Source organism: Prionailurus bengalensis, chromosome B1 (genome assembly GCF_016509475.1).
Source record: "Prionailurus bengalensis isolate Pbe53 chromosome B1, Fcat_Pben_1.1_paternal_pri, whole genome shotgun sequence".
Lineage (NCBI taxonomy): Eukaryota > Metazoa > Chordata > Mammalia > Carnivora > Felidae > Prionailurus > Prionailurus bengalensis.
Window position 1 is genome coordinate 173,762,511 of NC_057344.1, and position 6,000 is coordinate 173,768,510.

The 6,000-nt window shown below is 40.3% G+C and overlaps 1 protein-coding gene across 1 annotated transcript in view; it reads right to left on the bottom strand.

Annotated features, from left to right (window-relative positions):
• The window catches only part of KLHL5 (kelch like family member 5), a 97,908-nt gene extending 97,252 nt beyond the window's left edge, over positions 1-656 (bottom strand). Inside the window, exon 1 of the mRNA XM_043553327.1 lies at positions 570-656. The gene's annotated coding sequence lies outside the window, so the exon portion shown is untranslated. The remainder of the gene's footprint in view (positions 1-569) is intronic.
• Between the last annotated feature and the right edge of the window lie 5,344 nt (positions 657-6,000).

A 6,000-nucleotide genomic window follows, 5' to 3' on the forward strand; every position in this document is an offset into this window, starting at 1 on the left:
TTCAAAAGGCAGAAGCAGATCATACCCCTGGAAGGAGAATCTCCATGTTGACAGAGACAGGTGGCCAAGTAAACCCAACTCAAACTTTGTCCTCTTGAAGTTCACCTCAAATTTTTACTCTGATTTCTCTTGATTTCCCAGAGTAATTTAATCCCCTTTTAACTTGGTTTAAATTCAAAAAAGGCGGGGGCAGGGAACAAAAGAAAGAAAAGGGGGGAAAAAAGCTTCCTTGGCTTCTTTTACCACAACCAAACCCATCTAGAATTTTCACAATGAACTTTACTAAAATCTAAAGGAGAATACAAATGAAATTGTTATGGAAAATGTAAACAACATATATAACTCCACTCATTATCAAGTGACTCTTTCACAGTTTACATTCTTCTAAGAACATCTGTTTCCAAAAGGCAGGTGTAAATTTGCAGACAATCTCTGTAGTTTCCTCCCCTCTTGGCTCCCTTTCTTTCTCCACATGGTAGGTCACTTTTCTGTCTTTTGCATGGGAGCCATCAAGCCTGTCCCAATTACAGCCAAGGCTAAAAGCCTCACTTATACTGTTCAATTCCTACCTGTGGCTCAGAAAGATACAGCATGGTCCCAGTTCAACCACAAAACTTGGGGGCTGACACCACCTATAAGCTCCTTCTTCAGGTGGGACTCTTCTTACACACAGAGGGAAGGTCACTCCAGCCCCCTGTCAGGCCACCTCCCTCCATTCCCCAGAGCTGCTCTCACAGTGCTGGGGACATGGGGAAGGAATGTGCATTCTCTCATGCACATATTTCCATCCACCCATACGTAAGTAGCCCTCCTACAATCAATCAGGCCACATTCTCTGACTGGAAAAAAGGTTTTTGTAAAACAACTTTAAACACTTCCTGCCAGTCCCCTCAACCTAAAACACAAACCTGATTCTGTTCATTCCCTGGTATCCTACTTAAAACAGTTTAGTGACCTTTCATTGTCTTTGAGGTAAAGGTCAAATATCTTTGCATGTTTGTAACATCCTTCATAATTTAACCCTTGTCTCCCCAGGCCTATGCCCATTGCAGTGTCCAGCATGTATCATTTCTCCCACAATTATGTCTTTAAATATGTTTCCTCCATCTGGACTTCCCTGCCTTTCCAATTCCTGCTTGCCTAACTCCCTTAAGACTCAACTCAAGGGTCACCTCTTTATCCTGATGCCTCCAGGCTGAGTGTGTTCTTCCTCTGAAAACACGTAATACTGCAGGGGAGGAAAAGTAATTTTCCCTCTACCCTTCTAAGGTTCTTGGCTGAGACACTCTCTGTAATAAAAGACAGATTAATAGGAGAAAAACAAAAGTCTAGTAATATATATACCTTCTGAATACATGGGAAATACCCAGGAAAACTGGATAACTCCCCCAAATAACCCAAGCCACCACCTTAAATATCATCTCCAGCTAAAGACAAAAGATGTTGGAGTGGGGAAGAGGGCAGTTATGGGAGGTTGCCAGGCAAAGCACACTAAACAAGGGTATGGTTGTTGTGCAGATTTAAGTCAGTTGCCTTCTCTATATATAAGAGTTTCTAGAGATTTAGTCATCTTCCTCTTCCTGGTACAGAGGAGACACCCTTAAAAATGGAGATTTGCCTTATGAATGTAAATGTTTCTTACAAAAGGGTGACTTCTACTTGGTTTTCAGAACTTTTCCTGTGTCTGTGCTTCTTAAAAATAATCAGCGAAAATTAATCCTTATGCCAAAGGGGTGTATTTGGGGGTGGTATATTTTTCTCCCCTTCCAAACCTCTACTGTGCCCTCGAGTGTAGCAGTTACTTGATGGGCTGTGAACATTGGCTAACTTGTCTATCTCCCTGACTAGCTAAAAGTCCATAATTGCAGGCCATAGTGATTTGTTGAATGAATGAATGAAAAACTACCACTTGTCTATGAAGCCTTGAGAAATAACAACTTATTAGAGTAAGGCCAATGTTTCCTTGGAGCTCTAGAACATACACAAACAAGACCTTTCCTCTAATTTTTAACATTACTTACAGCATTACCAGCAGTTTCATGACACTTTAGAAGGGCCTTAATTTAGGATTCCATAAACTTACAAGGCAAGGGAATGAACACATAGTTCTTATATTTATTTTTACACACTAAAATACTTATTTCAATATTTCAATATACTTGTTTTATTTAAAAAAAAATCACAGTTGCAAGGTGACAAATTGATGTTGATTTCTTATGAGTTAAAAAATGTTCCAGGATGTATCTTCATACTTGATACATTACTTCCTGATTCACTAACAGACAAGAAGCACTCAATCTGGCTTCCATTTTAATGTTCTCAGATCCTAAGTTCATAACCACATCACCGTGCTGATGGTTTGCTTATAGAATATTCATTTCAGCAACGCTCACCAGCTATGAAGAGGCCCACAGCAGAGGAGACGCTGTGTTACTTGTTATGGGGGAGAGAACAAACGAAGATGAATCAGACAGATATGTAAACTGAAAAGTCCTTATCAATCATTATGCTTCCTCTTCCTCCTCCATTTTGTTCATCTTTTTAAAAAGCACACATGCCTCTGTGTTCACACTTGCATTCTATATTCAGTGACTATACTTAGCACAGAATTCTCGGGGAAAGATTCTGGCTGAGTAACAAGCAGCTGACTTGAGACTGGAAAAGAATGGGTGAAAAGAAGGAGGCATGCACTATATAGATTCGAAGACATTTGAGTCAATGGTCAGAAGAGGCAGAGGGCTCTTCTGAATCTAAGTAATACTATTTCTTGATTGTCTTGGTGGATGGAGAGGAAAAGAATAAAATGCATTCATAATTTGACATTGAAATGCCCTCTTGTTACACTCAGTTCTTTTTACCTCAGGCTGAACCTATTGGACCTAATACTTTCAGACTCTGAACAATTGATTTCACTCTATTTCCTAGAGAGTCAAAGATTGTTTGTATTCTAGCATCATGAAGAATGTTTCGATCTGTGCTTTTCTGTCTCTTTATTCGTGTAATTAACAAGAGAGTCCATTTCAATGTCAAAATTAGTTGCCAGAAACTGTTCCTGGAGGCCAAAAAACTGCAGCGGTTATAGGGATCCATTCCAGGGTGGTTTTCCCTTCTTGCTTGCCCTCTCTGAGCATACTGGTGGGGACAGACAAACCTGCCTCATGGGCCTTTTAAGGAAAGTGGCCCCACCATGTTCTTTCCAGCATAGGCTGGTATCTCAGGGCAGCAGGTTTTGTTAGTGAAAACAGACTCTTTTCCCTGCCACAGGTGATTGGGAGTGGGAACGGTGTAGGCAAAGCAGCCATGTATGGGCTGGGTGTGAGAAGGCCAGACACTTCTGAGGAGGCCTGTGCATGAAGGCCTCGGGTGAACTCTACCCAGTCTCCAGCTTTCTAAACACAGTGGTGGCAGATCAAACCAGATATTCCCCAGCGGGGAGGTGAACAAAGAGAAGGCAGTTTAGTGAACCATAGCCTGTAGTCTGAGCAATGCTGAGCACCTTCTCTGGTTCTCTGAGGGGCTGGGTGTACTTTCCAGGTTGACCTGGCTGAACTGGCTGCTGAAGACGTGACCTCCTGTGTGGCCTCATGCCCTGGGTTTCTTTGCAACAGTCTCACCACAGCCACCGAAGGCAGGCAGGGATGAGGCTCTGGTCTGGTCTCCTCCTGCCTAAACTAAGGCTCTCTCTGAATTTCTTTTCAATTTAGTTCAAGCTCTGGCCCAGTCTTCCAGTCCCTTTCTCAGTAATCTCCATTTCTAAAACAGCAAAAAGCCTGTGTGGAGTGGCGGGGACGAAAACTTTTCCTTTTTTTCCCTCCTGGATTCTTTGGCTGCTCTAATAATTAAATTGACACAAGACAGATTAATAGGAAAAAAAAATTAATTTCATATATACAAGCGCTCATAGAAATATGAGGCTCAAAGATGTAACCAAAGCAGGCCGCTTTTATACCTTTGTATGGTTTCATACAAAGAAACCATTATTTGTGAAGATTTAACAAGGGGGTTGGGATAGCAAATTGATAAATAAATAAATAACAAGGTTTATTCGTACAGTCTTCTTGGCCCTGAATTCTCCATCTCTGGCAATAAGGATGCCTTCTACCCTCTAGGTGCAAGAAATGTACTCTTCACGTGAGGAATTTATTTCGTGCTTTCAGCGAGGCAAAGGAGGGTCAGAGTGTCCTTGCACTGTGTCGTAAGTAATTTTAATTGAAAATAATCAGTATACCAAAGTGGCACATTTTGGGGTCACCTTCCTGAACCCCATCAGTAGAGAAAGAGAGAGGAAACATTTATTGGGTTATAATTTACATATAGTAAAATCCACTCCTGTTATGTACAGTTCTAGAGTTCTGAATCATGCATGCAGTTGTATAGCCAGTATATATCTTAACATCAAGATATAATCTATATATGGAACATTTCCCTCACCCTCAAAATTCCCTCAGGCAGCTTTGTAGTCAACCCTCCCTCCATTTCCAGCCTCTGGCAACCACTGATGCATTTTCTGTCCCTGTAGCTTTGCTTTCTCCCTCGTGTCACATAAATGGATCATACACGACCATCTTTAACATTCTTATTTAAAGCAGCATGTGCCTTGCGCAACTCTCTGTTAGAAGATCATACTTTGCCTTATTTTTCCAGAACATTTAACATTATCTGAAAATAAACTCTTGTCATTATTTGATTACTGTCTGTCACTGGAATGTACACTCCTTCTAGAATGTGAGCGTAGAGACTTTGCTTCATTTGCTACTTCATCTCCAGCGTTCAGAACACTGCCTGGCATTGTGTAGGTTTTCAGTAGATATTTGTAAAATGGACCGCTAAATGAATTGAGGACATTGGAACTTCCTAAAACCCTCTCCATACTTAGGCAGACTTCATTAATAAGAAATTATCTCCTCCAACAAAATGTGTTAATCCAAGCATTGCTGTGTTGCTAAAGTAGTTTGTCTGCAGGCAACACAATTAGAAGTAATTAGGCTCATCCAAATTATGAATTGTCTTTTAAACTCACCTTCTGGGTGATTAGATTACCCGGAATAGAACTAGTATGAAGCAAGTAAAATGAAAATAATGATGGTAACTATTTCATAGGGTTGTAAGGAGGATTAAATGACTTAATGTAAGTGAAGTGTTAGGAACAATGGTTCTCAAGTGGAAGCTATTTTGCCCCTGCAGAAACAGCTGGTAATGTCTGGAGACATTGCCTTGTTGTTGTTAAAACTGGGCTAGGGAGTTGCTACTGGCATCTGCTACTAAACGTCCTACAGTGAACAGGAGGACAGCTCCCTACTAAGAATTACCCAGCCCAAAATGTCAGTAGTGCTACCCGTGAGAACCCCTGGGTTAGAGCAGTGTCTGGTACACAATAAGGGCTATGTTTGAGTTTGTTGTTGTTGTTATTACTATTATTATCATTATTATTATGTAAGTGACCATTCTTGACAAAGGTTCTCACACAGTCTGAGGGCAGGGTGAGGACAGCACAGTGGTTGAGAGCCTTAAGTCTGCAGTCAGACTGCGGATTTGAAGCCCAGCTTTACTTTTTGTTAACAATGTGACTTTGAGCACTTTCTTGACTTTTCAATACCTAATATTCTTTGCTTGTAAAATTAGAATAACAATAGTAACTTCCTCAGAGAGGTGCTGGGGGACTGAATAAAATAATCCATATAAAACGTCAATACTGTGCAGGAGCACATAATAAATGTTCAATAAATGTCATGGATCATTGCTATTCCTTTTGTTGACCCCAAAAGATCTCTCTATGCAATATAATGAAGGGATTAAGATAATTTCAATGAGAAAAGAAATAGAAAATATATTGCTCATATAAAGCATATACAAGTGTATATCTCACATAACAATAGATGACTACATAGAAGTTTATCCAAACCATCCTTTTTAAGGCTGTTATTTATTATTTTTTAAAAAGTGTATTGTTCTTGCTTCCTTGGGTAGAGCAGCTCCTAGAAATAAAGGATTCTGTCGTTT